At 39.9% G+C, this 13,262-nt stretch overlaps 1 protein-coding gene and 1 long non-coding RNA gene across 3 annotated transcripts in view; both read left to right on the top strand.

The window, feature by feature from the left end:
- The window catches only part of EPB41L4B (erythrocyte membrane protein band 4.1 like 4B), a 166,839-nt gene that overhangs the window by 140,283 nt on the left and 13,294 nt on the right, over positions 1 to 13,262 (top strand). The window lies entirely within an intron of this gene.
- Positions 5,562 to 12,336, top strand: LOC122178511. Its single transcript, XR_006178360.1, has 2 exons — positions 5,562 to 5,603; positions 9,915 to 12,336. It is a non-coding gene; the product is annotated as an uncharacterized LOC122178511 (long non-coding RNA).

Here is a 13,262-nt window from a genome sequence, read left to right as displayed (position 1 = left end):
TTAACTTATAAAAATGGAGGGATTAGTGAATAGATTGGATTAATGGTATTCAGCCAGCGTACCATGCAGGGATCAGAGCAGCCAAATTTGTCTACTCTGTCAGCCTGGAGGAATTACTGTGATGTGCATGAGAACCAACTGAGCTCTAGTGGTCACTTAGTCATCAATACTTGGACTGCCAATAATAGCAGGGCAACAGCAAGGCAGAAAATCATTTTGCAGGAGAAATAGTGTATGCAGATTGCCTAGAAGTGAAAAGTATCCTTCTGTGATCTGCATGCCTCAAAGTATGAGCTTTGTGCATACTTTTTTCATTTTTCAAGTAAATCTTTTAGTTAACTGATTACAACGCACTGCATGCTGTCCTTCAAATCACTACAGCAAATGCAGGACAAAATTTCTGTCTTTCTGTACCATTTCATTGAGACTTTAAACACTGTGCCTGGCTTATATGTTATCATGATGCAATGACTGCTGCATTCTCTATTTCAAAAATGAACTGGATTTTTTTTTTAATACAGCATTATACATGAAGAATTGTAGTATCACATTATGAGCATCCTTACCGAAGCTTATTAAAACAAGCCTTGTCACTTTTGGAGGCTCTTTCTGCCATCAAGCTGCACCTCCCTCTCTCGCATGTTTCTAGCTTTTATGGAATTGGAAATCAAAGCTTAAGCTGACAGCTATTCTGTTCCAGCTTACAGTGAGCATGATCTGTGACACGGGTACGAATGCAGAGCTTTCTTGTTTGATTACAGAAAGCTCAGTCCCAAGCTCCCGAATGAATGTATCAGCTGCTACATCATGCTGTCAAATACCTTCCCAACCAAAGCAGAAAGGCTATATGTTCCAACTTCAGTTTCACCTAATGGAGTAGGACAAAATAAATAAGAATGTACAGTTTTATATATAAAATGGAACTATTCGTAACCTTTAGCTAAGTTTTATAATGCGAGGTATACAGGCTAGTGCTAAACCATGATCACATCTCAGAAGATATTGGAGAGCATTTATTTACAACTGGTTGCATACTTGCAAACTTTATGTGTTATTTCATGCTGGATCCAGTGGAGAAATTTCTAGAGCTTCACCTGCCATCTATTGGCGGAGAAAAGTAAATAAAAAATCATTTGCTTTTTCAAACCTTGAGATACAACATTTAAGAGGCATAGATTGCTAGCACGATACTTTAAAATGAAAAATACATGGCCTTCAGTGTAAAAGTAGATATTTTATTTAAGGCAGATTGGAAACAAATATTTTATTTCAGTACTACTGTAAGCACTCCTGTTTGCTTGAAGTGATCACACTGAGTCTGAAACAACGCAGAATTTGATGCATTAGCACCTACAATTTTGGGAATAAAATGAAGGCAACCAAGTCAAAAGGCAGTCATCTGCTGGAGACTCTGAGAAGTATCAGTAACTTGACGGAGGCATCAAGACATCCTTGTAAATTCTCAACAGTTAGTTACAGTGAGTAAATGGCAGTGAGCAGTGGAGGAGAGGTAAATAATCTCATTCCATGTCCCACTGAAATTAGTTATTTTGATTTTAAAAAATGCTGATTACAGGTTTAGTTGCTAAATATTCATGATGATTTTACAAGCTTGCAATAAGCCAAATAACAAGAGAGTGTGAAATTGTTTCAGTTTATTTTGTCTTCATTTTAAACATCTTTTTGCTTTGGTTTTCAGTGGAAGACAGGTAAACAGATCAAACTTTAATAGCTCCATAACCAGTCTTTGTGGTACTGATTTCTAAATAAAAGTTGCTATAATGTAGTTCAAGACTAATATCTGATAAGAGCTTTAGGTAGCACCAATCTACTCTGCTTGGCTGCAAATACAGATCCAGTACCTCTGTGTGCCCAAGAGATCTCTAAAATCTCTTAGAGACAAGTTTATAAATGCTTTACTTATTGTGAACTACATAGTGAAGGTAAACTAGGTCTCCTCAAAATAAGTAGACTGTGTAGCATATTTCAGAATTAGAAGCTTTTTACTTATACATCTTCATTAAATATACATACACATATATTTCTTATTAAAAGTTGAACCGGAAGCCATAAATATACCTGCATTCAAAAGAAGTAGTTTTAAAAAATGCTTTTTTTCTGGGCCAGCCTCTCAATTACAGTATTTGCATGTTCAAATTGGATAGCTTATATGCAAAGGTCAGTTATTAGCAAAACAATTTGCTCAAAGGAGAGGTCTGTCAGTTGCATGTGCACCTACATATACAAACAGGAACACAAAGTAAACAACAAGTTAAATGTACATTTATTCCCAGTTTCAAGTTCGTGCCCTTTAAGTTCATATTAAACTAAGAAACAGGAAAGAGCAGCAATTGCTAAAGCAAACATCCTTTATACAAAAGGCTTGTAGCAGCAGGCAATAAATCTAGTTCCATAGGAACCCAGGGAATGCTTTAGATTGAAATATTGATATTGCAGAGGATCTTTTTTCCCGCTGGAGAAAAGAGCATTGCATGTTCAACCAGCTAAGATTGAAAGGGGCACGTAGTACTGCTCAGGCAATTTGGGTATGAGACATTTGAGAGCGGGTTGCAGAAGGGACTTACGCATTTAAAAGCAGCCACGGCTCTCAAGCAGCCAAAATAATGGGTGAGTCTTTCACATCCTTCAATAGCTGCTTCTGATAATGTACACACACAAAGCACTATAAAAACTGATATGTAGCTCGGCACGTAGCTTGAGCACACAGCTTTACCTGTGGGTGCCACTCTTATAAGCAGTGTATTGAATTACTAGCATTCAAGGTAACTGAGTGCCTGGGAACGCAACGAGACTCTGAGGCTGCCTGCTGGATTGTATTTTAACATTCTCTGAAAAATATAAAATGCTTTGCCTGCTACTCAGCTATTTGGGGATTTGCTCCCATTTGCCCATTATAGAGGGGCACACAGAGTTAGTCAAGAAACAAAAGGAGAAAATGCTCAAAGATGAACTGTGAACATTTAGATTTACCTTTTATCTGACCCCTGATTTAAGGGATTTAAATTCATAGGCTCAATGAATATTTATTTTCCCTTTATCTGCATGCCAAACAGAATAACTTGGTGTGCTCTGTAAATGTGTGACAGATGATTTAACGCTTCCCTATTTCTTAAACTAATTGAAAGTGATTTCTGTAAAAAATGAAAATATCCAGAAGGTAAAATCCGCTGACTATGCACCAGTGGACACTGTGATAAATTGGATGGGATGTGTACATGAGCAAAAAAGGATACCAAAAAGAGGGGAAGGTGTTGAGTTGAAGAGAGTGCAGGTGTATGATGCTGCAATGTGCCTGCTCTGTAATTCACTGCTTTTAAATACTGAATGACTCACTGGCTGGCTTTTAATAAAACTTGTGATGACAGTAAAGATGCAATGTCAGAAGATAGTTTGGATCAAGAGGGCATGAGCTTTTTTCCTGGAGAGGTGATAAAACCTGCCATGTACAATTATTTTTAGTCATTTCTGTACGTTTTAAGGTGCCTTTGTAAGTGTCCTCAAGCATTCCATGCGCCTGCCCCATCCCAGAAGAAATCATTAAATGAACAAAGCCTGCCCATAAATCTGGTTTCTGCCTCATCACGCAAGGAGAGCTGGTCCTGGAGCTTAGAACATGGGCTGGCCTTCATAGCAGGCCTGTCACATGGTCAAGCTCATCTGAGAAGCCGGTTACAGCACAAGGCATTTACACCAGAAGATGGTGGCTCTTCTACCACCCATGGGCCCACAGAGAGATAGTCAGGAGAATGGTCAGTGACACCCTGTTGCCCTATAACTGAAGCCCATGAGGCTGCTGCCCTGGGACACGTTGTTTGCCGTGCTCATACAGTGGTTTAAGAGCAGCTTGTGAAGAGCTGCCTACGAAGCTGAAGGATGAGGTAGTGTCACAGATGCACACACAGATCCTCCTTTGTGTGGCTGTGACAGGAATTGGGTCAGCTCATTGATCCCACTGAACACTGACCCCAGAAACAAAATGATTTATCTTAGGTCAAATCCTCCATGAAACCACAGAGTTTCTCCCGAGGACCAATGGAGTGATAAAGTATATTTGTAAGCAGTGTAGCCTGTGGAGAAGAAGTCCAAATGGGACTGCTTTGGCAGTTAAGTAATTTTAAAATGAGGTCTGATGAAATTATGAGAAGGACTTTAAGATATGGCTATCTGCAATAAGTGACTGGAAATCAACAGACAGAGATGGTACTGGGGAAGTAGCTCCCAGACAATACAAAGCACCCAAACCTGCTGGACACCACAGGAGGGGCAGTGAAAGACTGTGCTTCTCTTTTTGTATAATCAGTGTAATGAACATTTTTAGCTCAAAGCTATCCTAAATATCTACAGAATAATATAGGTTGCCACCACTTTGCCTTCCTTAACCTCAAGTTAAGGGAGGTTGCACCAGCAGAGCTCAAGAGTTCCTTTCCAACATCAACCATCCTGTGATTCTATGATAACTTGAGAATTACAAAGGCTATTGTAACTTAACAACAAATAAAAAATAAAAATGCTACCTACAGCCTCTTTCTCCTGCCTCCCTATCAAAAACATGGTAATTCCACAACAGCAGTAGCTTTCTTTTTTGCTTGAAATGAACATGAGAATAAATGAGGGGATGAGGTAAATGCAAGCAGAGATTTTAAATTAGCTAACATCTAGTGGGCAAATCCTTAGCAAATCTTTTAGAACCTGCATAATCCTGCAAATAACATTTGTCTGTTGTTTTTTTTTTTTTAATTTTAAATTATTGCTTTATTTTTCAAGTGAACGTGTTTCATATCCTCAGCAGCCGTAAGCAGCTGTAACATCTTCCTAAGAAGAATAAAAGCAAACAGACACACTGGGCTTTTCAGACGTAGAGCAATAACCTTTGGCTGTACTGGCTGAGTCTCCTCTTCCTCTACAGTAATCCATGTAATAGAAAAAGGTTCCACTTCTATTCTAAAGCCTACTTGAAAGTAGATATATCTTTTTGATAGTTTGCTTCAGTCTTTTGATAAAGACATATTAATCACTTTTTCTTTGGCCTGAGAAGTACGTACATCATTCTTTTTGTCTCAGCAATTGTGAAATTTGTAATCTCTCTCCTTCAGTAAGAGTGGGGACAATTGCGTCTAGACTCCAGTGAGTAACCATTGTGTATTTATTTTCTTTCCAACACTAATGAAGTGATATATGCATAATTCTAATTCACATTTTTCCAGTGTGTTAGCAAGCGTGATGCTAACTGCTTGGCTGTTCTGTGGAATCTCATTTGAAAGCCTCCAAGCTGCAAGTGAAAATGCAAACATCTGCTTTCTGAGCTGCTTTCTGACTAGAGGGTGTCTCAACTTGTAAAGATAGCAAAAAGAGCAAGTAAACTTTATTTACTGCTGTATGGGAACTGTTGAGTCACAGCCTGAACCACTGATTGATCACCTGAGCAAAGGACTGAGTCAGTTGTGGGAGCACAGGTGAAGGCAATTCAGCTGTGTGACCTCCTAGACCCCATTTAAGGGCTGACTGCCACTAGGGGAAGGATTTCTTTTTGGAGGTTCCTCCTTTATGGAGTCTTTCCTGTGAACCTAGATCTTTGGATACAGGTGAGCCTTCCTTTCCTGTTTGTTTCTTTTCCTATTTTCACCACGATAATCTTTTCAGCTGTAACACCAACTGTAACAACCACTCAGCTGAATAATCAGAATTGATAGGAAATCTTTTCTTCTTTTTCTACTTTGAATTAAAGTAAAATGTAGTCGTCTACATTTTCTTTCCAAAGAAATAGACTGAATCAAATCTCAGAGAATAGTGGGAAGGTAGAGAAGTAACAGGCGGGTTTTGAATGCTTTTATTCCAGCGGTTTTTAACTGTTTCAGTTTCAGGTCATGTTTGTTACTCAGTTTCAATGAACTTAGGTTTCCAAAGAAGAAGTCATTTCTAAATTAGATACTGATACCTCCTCTTAGAATATAAAAACTTTTTTTTTTTTTTTTTCTTTTTAAGTATAGAAAAAAAAATCAAATCAGTCTGATTCTTTTTTGAATCACATTCAATTTAAATGAAAAGGCATTTTCTGACAAGAATTCCTACACAGATCCAATAGCAGTCTCTTCTGATGAACCATTAGCGGTACCCGTGTGATCAACAGCTTTCTGTCATCTACTGATTTGTCCTCTGCTTTTCACCGTTATTCACAACAGTGAAAAAATCTCCTGCTGAGACATACCTATTTAAATTTGCTGTAGCCTATCTACTAGTAAAAAGGAAAGGAAAGGAAAAATGAGGTCCAGTCATTGACTTGTCAGATTTTCATCGGGAATTGCTTTGCCTTTGTACAGAGCATACTACAACAGTCTTATAACTCAAAGGAATGGCAATAACAGAAATACATGGTAAGATAAACTGATGAATTTCAGTTTATATAAATCTCAGATATTTTTTTCTGGTAATTGCACAGTTTCTGTTCCTCAACCCAAATACCTTAAATCATAATTGGAAAATCATTAATTAGTCATTAAGAAGAAAAAGAGTTGATTAACTTCAGACAGTCAACTGTTGTGATAACTGGATTGAAAACTACTCAGCACAATAGAAACTGTTATGTTCAGTTCATTTTCACTTGTATTGCTCTCTGAAAAACAAAATGCTAAATTTTGGGGGGGCTAAGGAAAAAAAAATCAGTGGCGGTAGATGTCTGTTACATCACAGCTGTTTAAATCTTCTGACAAGGAAGCAGTTCTAGCATGCTGATTAGTTATTGCCTGGAACTTGTCCAGAAAACCATTGCTATGGAAGAACTGTGTGTCTATGACTTGTTGTGTGGCATGACAGTCATCTCACATTCAGCAATACAAGACCAAAACATCCTTGTTGGAGGAACAGCCCATGAGGTCAGGAAGGTGAACCTCTCCAAAACATGTTTAACAAGTTAGTCATTTGTTGTTTCCTTTGCAAAAACAAAACAAAACAAAAAAAAAACAAAAAAAAACCAACCCAAAACTGGCTAGAGTCTTGCAAGCTGTCTGATGCACTGGAACATCACCTGGCCAATTTTAGCAATGTGACAGGTATTACCAAGATGGCATAAGAGAAAGAGCTGCCTGTGCTATCTGGCATGCACACGAGCATGTGTCCTGCTGCGAACCTTGTTGGCACTGCTGGAGATAGGAAATTGTGTGCCAAGTGCAGTGGGTTTCTGACCACCTAAATTTGTGTGCAATTTGGCACTCATCTCATGCTGCATTCAAATCAAGCAAACTGTCAGAATCAATAATGGTGAAGCTCAGGAACACACATTCAAGACATAGTTCGTGTGTTTGTATCAGCGACTGAGCTGCCCAGACTTCAAACAAGGCTCTCCAAAATGTCTGTGATCAACAGAGCCAGGTGTTTGCATGTGCTTCTAAAGCAATTTTGCCTTTCAGATGTCTCCTGTCTTGCTGCTAGTGGATTGAAAAAAAGGTGAGGGGAACTGTGCTTTCTCCCTCACCAATAGTATGGACGCTTAGGCAGTGCAAGTAAAGGCTTTCCTTCACATCTACAGTGTGGCTGAAGTAGGCACATTCCCACACCGAAAATAGCCAGTTCCTGAGCTCATGGATGTAACACTCCTAAAGCAGCAGGCAAAGATTAATGCATAAATAAATATTAACACCCACCTGTCCATGAAAGTAGAGTTTATCAGCTCTCAGACTTCAGCTATCCCAGTGCTCTGAGGGAGAAAGAGCAGTCACTCTAGTGAAACATTAGTGAAACATCTAATTACTCCCCAGTTATGCTGTTGACAGGACCAGCTTCTTCTCCTCTTACAATTTAGAAAGGCTTCAAGGCTTTTTTTTTTTTTTTTTTTTTTCTGAATTGAATGAGTTAACGGTAATGTCCAAGGGACAATAACATCATCAGAGGTTGCCAGTCAACAGTGTGTTTTGGCTTCCATCACATGGTGCTGGGAGAGGCTCCGGGAGGCAGCAGAGCTGGAAATGTTCCTTGCAGGAAATCGACAGCTCCTAGTCTGGCTCACCTGCAAGCTCCCACTGGGACTGGCAGGAAGCCCCTGACTGGGGATCAGGATCTGCTGTGATGTTTTTTCACAGTGTGTTCCTTCCCCTGAATTAGTGCCGCAAGCAGATCTCCAGGGGCAGAACTGTTGTTGTTTAGCCTCTCTCTCATTTCCTTCTTCCTTTACTGTCCAGTGTAGCATTATAATTTTCAGTTGCCTTCAAAGAGATGTCTTTAATAAGGGACTCTCTGGATCTTCAGTGCAGTAAACAAATTATGGGAAAGTAGAGCTCTGCTCAAAGTGGCAAAGTATCCTTCTGGCATTCAAAGTGCTGTCATTCCTGTGCCAAACAGAAGAACTCTGCTTTTCCTCTCAGTCCACAGGAGAAATTTCTGCTGTAATTATGAGTGAGCTGTGCGCTAATAGCCCTAATCGATTGGGATTATCCCTTGGCTGGGACTAATCTCATTAGCTATGGAAGATGCCTGAGAACAGTGGCTTTTAAGGTAGCATCCCAATCTGTTCTTGAAAAGATGGAAATAAACTGGGAAAAGAAATAACGCGTTTACTTTGATGCCAGATTGCTGTAATGAGGGACCTGACGAACACAGATGACTGTAATGTGTTTTGTGGCACTGAATTGACAAAGTATTACGATGTGTTTGATTTCAGGTATGTATATGCTTAGTGAGTTTGAATACTTGCCCCAAGATTTTACTTTCATACAAGGCAGAGCTTTTCCCTTTTTTCAGCACTCTGTGGCTGGCAATCTGGATGACTCCATAGCCAAGACCATGAGGTTATGAATAAATAAGGTTTTATACGTAGCAAATATTACAAAAAATTTACAAGATAGGGGATTGCACAATCTTCAATCAAACAAGGCATTGTTGCTTATGGAATTGTAACTTCTAATCAAATTGGTCTCAAAGGTAGGATCAAATAGTTTTCTATCCACAATATTTAAAGAAGCAGTGCTTTGTTCTTAGGATTCATGTTGGAAAGGGTGACATTCTACTATGGCAATGGTTTACTGTCATGTGGAGCCCAATTCAGGGCCGACTGTTACAGTGGTGAGACTAACAACAGCAGCACAATGCAGCAGTCAGCATTTCTGTGTATCTGGTAAATCCCATTTCATGAGGGGGCCAAAGTTTCCAGGCACATGCACAGATCGAGGCTGTAGTAGTCACTGGTGTAGGTCATGCACTGAGGTTGAAAATAAGCTCAAGTGTCTTTCAGGATAGACATATTAAAAAGTGGTCCAGCTTGTCATTTTATTACTTCTTCTGCAGCACCACTGATGTTAACCTACCTATGCTGTTCTTTTCCTTTAGAATAATGAATTGTATAAACTCATGGGGATTTAGACAGAGCTTAATAGCCCATAAAAATAGGACAGAAAATTAATGCAAAATATTCCTCAATGTACTGATATTTGAGGAGAGCACAGTTGGTTGAGATTCTGGACACTTAAGGACTTTCAGCCAGATTTTGCTGTTATACAAGTAGAGATTGATCACAATAGAAAGATAAACTGTTTGTGTTGGTCAAGAATCAGGCAGTGCATTGTTTGCATCAAACTATCACAACTTTTCAGCAGATGAATATGATGCTGATGCTTTTGAAAATGTGCATTCATGTTATGTGGTTAATAGACAGCCTTTGTTGATACGTACCTGGGTTTGAAATCTCCATTCAAATGATTGAAATGTTACTGGATGATGAGCTGTCAGTGCCTATTCCTAGAAATAATCAGGTGAGGATAGTGGTGTGTTTCCACCTGATACAAAATGCATATATAGTATTCTGCCTGCTGGCAGTCAAATTGGGAAGTGTATGGCTTACTTGGGACCCTCTAACATGTCAGGAATCACAGTACTCATTTCCTCCTCTTCATGTTATCCATCTTTAGTGACTTTCTTCTGTGACAAAAGCCTTCATCTGCAGAAGATGCCACTTGATTTTGTTGGCTGTGCTTGCAATCTAGGCATCTGGACCACCGTTGATTTCACTGGTAGAGATCAAGGGGCAAAAAAGATATCTTTGCATTAGCTGTCCTAGCAGTGCAACTAACTTTGCAGCAAAGATGGAAAAAAGCCACTTCCAGTGAATGCGACTACTGCTTTTTGTTTGCTTCATTTCTGTGTTATAAACAAAGACTGAACAAATGCTGGAGTTTTTAAACTGTATTTTAGCCAGTGCAGCAAGACTGTGACATCATTTTGCTTCACACATTTTCCTGAGGGGATGTTGACTAGGCTGGCAGCCCATGCTGAGGTTATGTTCTCCTTAAGCTTGTTCACCTTCACAGTATCAGTAAAAGAAATCCTGAGGAGTGTGACAGTGTGGACACCATCATGCTTTCGTCATATCTGAACTGTCCTTACTCTGAATTCTTTTCAAGAATTAAATGTCTTCTCCTACATAGTCTCAAGGCAAAGCTACACTGTAAAGCTGAGCCAGGACATGCACTCCTTTCTGATGTGCTGTAGAAATACTGTGCTGACTTAATAATGGTATTTGCATCTTTGACTCCAGAACCTCTGAAACCACTTTGTTATCAACCCAGAAGTACAATCCTTAGAGATCAACAGAGTTCTCTATCTGTGAGGGCAGCGTAAGAGAGCTGCTAATACAAACACAAATTAGTCCTTGCAAATTAATACAAAAGTTGGCGTGAAGATTCAGAATTTTATCTTTACTACTATGTTTTCAGAGCTACTTCTAAATAGTATATGGCTTATACTATAATCACAAACTGCTATGTGTTAAGATCTGCAAAATGTTATGGCTTCAGCAAAGCCAAGCTCCAGCAGAGGCTGAGCCACGTACATCGTTTCCATGAACTCTCTTAAGCATCCATTTGGGAGCCAGAGATCACTGGAACCCAGCCAAGGAGCCATGCAGCCACTTCTTGACAACACCTCCTGGTAGGAAGGGTTGAGTAAAGTGACTATAAAAGGAAGGAAAGTATCTGATGGAAAGTATTAGTCCTATTCTGCAAGGTCAGGTGAGACATCAAGAAGATAGCATCTGCTGTCAGCCACATTCCAGGATGGGTGAAATCAGCCCAGGACAAGGCTCACAGAAGGGCTGATGCGCAGCAGTGAGCAGAGGAACAGAATGCTCGTCATCCAAGGGGCACCTAAGAGAGGCTGGCTCAGAGAGGACACCAGGGAATGAACATAGTTCTCAAGGTGGCACAGCCTCAATTTACCAATAAGACATTTTTGGGACCTGTGGGAAGGGGAGCTTGGTACTGCAGTCCTGCGTTTGTGTGGAAGCCCAGGCCAAATAGTAAGTCAGAAGAGTCAAACAGCTGGATTCACTTAGGCTGGTTTTTAGATGCCAGTGGTGGTTGTCTGAAGCAAATTCTCAAACTCCAGTCCCTGTCAGTTCTTTGCAAGATGAGCAAGGGAGACCCGAAGACCAGATGGAGCTGGGGGAGAGATGTCACAGTGTTATCTCCACAGAAGGAACAGCAGAAGACAGGGTGATCACAAACACATGGTGTTTCCCTGGCTGAGCACAGAAACCCATCCTCTTCAGAAACTTCACATTTAGTGCCTTAGGGAGTTTTCAATGCCACATTTCTGCACAACTGCCCCTCTTCAGTGTATGTGAATTGAATCTGTCTGCTGACACTGACACCTGGATATCAGTTCAACAAGCAGAAGAAATCCTACCTTCCTTGTAAAGGAGGTATTCTGGGATGCAATACATGTGGGACTCGCACTTAGTTTGGTTCGTCAGGGCATTTTGTTCATACAGCCTTTTCTAAGATTGATTAAGCAACGGTATTACTGATTAAGATCTCTATTCTGTCACAGGATTATTGGACTGATTTTTGCTCTGTGCACTCAGGCAGTGTTTAATGTCTACCTATTATGCTATTTCTACTGTCACATAAAGTGAGTGAACTGGGATTGGTACAACTTGAGTAATTGCTGGAACCAGGAACTACTTCCACTCAAAATAATCTGTTTGGCTATTAGGGTATCACGTGGTTAAAAACACCAAGAGCTCTTTTGTTTTCACATTTTCCACCTCGTTATTCATTTTTGCCACTGAAAAGATACGACAGCAGACAGGAGCTGTACTGAATGATTACAGGGTCCAGAATTGTATCACTTTTTGGAAAGTGAGTCTAATGGGTAACTTGTGCTTTAAGTGTGTCACGCGTCAGGACTGGGGAATGCTAATGCAATGTATTCCAGTAGTTTCGGGTGCTGTCTTTCTCTAGTTTAAAAAGCAGAAACAAATCTCTGTGCTGGAAGGAGGTGACAGTGTTTATCTTATAGCATGTATTTTTAAATAAAGCAAGGCAGAATATTCCTCTGGCTGTATGCGTATACTGAAAGAGATACTAACACCTTCCAGGTGTTAGCAGCTCTGCTTTTGCTCTGAGGCACAGGAAGCTGTTGAAGTGTTTGGCCAACAGTTTGCCTTGTGTCTGGCCAGTGTACAAAGCGACAGTGCACATCTCTTGACAGCACATAGCCTCTCCAGTGCGTTGTAAGGCCCCTGGTCAAGGTGCATGGGGTGGGCATAAAGCCAAGGGGAGTGAAGAACAGTGGCTGCATGTCAACAGCACAACATGGTATCGGACCCTGGTAGAATGTCTTGTGGCAGGGCAGTGGGTATCCTGGGTACTCTAAATGTAGGAGAAGATATCCAAATTAAGCATACTGTTCCCTAAAGCGTGGAAAGCATTTTTCTTTTTTGTAGTAGGAAAGACATTCTTAATATTCCCCTCTGATAGAAATACCCAAAATAGCTAATTTTATATCATTTAACACATTCCAACTACTGACTCACTTTCCACCAGTCTCCTGCAGTTTTCATTTCAGGTGGGAATTCTCACTTTGTCTCTCTGCACTTCTGTTTGCTTTTATGAGAACATTCATTTTCTTTTCCTTCTAACCCATTTGAAAGGTGTATCAGGAAAGTACAAGTGTTTTTACTGAGATTTTAAACTCTGTCCAGAGGAACGTTTTGCACAAATGCTCAGAGAAGGAGAATGTTCTCATCGTGTTGTCCGTTTTCTTCCTCCAACCTCCTTCATTCTAATGTGCAGTACAAATTTCAAGGAAAATTAATGCTGTTAATTCTTTCTAGTTGTGACAGATATCTCCGAAATACGTCAGCTCAATGGTCAGCTAATAGTGTAACAAGAATCTTTGAGTACTAGCAGCAAATTATCTGTAGATAATTTTCACAGGTTTTTTTTTTTTTTTTTTTTTTTTTTTTTTTTTTTTTT

Source organism: Lagopus leucura, unplaced genomic scaffold, assembly GCF_019238085.1.
Source record: "Lagopus leucura isolate 7727_CA_CO unplaced genomic scaffold, USGS_WTPT01 Super-Scaffold_100002, whole genome shotgun sequence".
NCBI classification, from domain to species: domain Eukaryota; kingdom Metazoa; phylum Chordata; class Aves; order Galliformes; family Phasianidae; genus Lagopus; species Lagopus leucura.
This window is presented reverse-complemented; position numbering and strand designations above follow the sequence as displayed.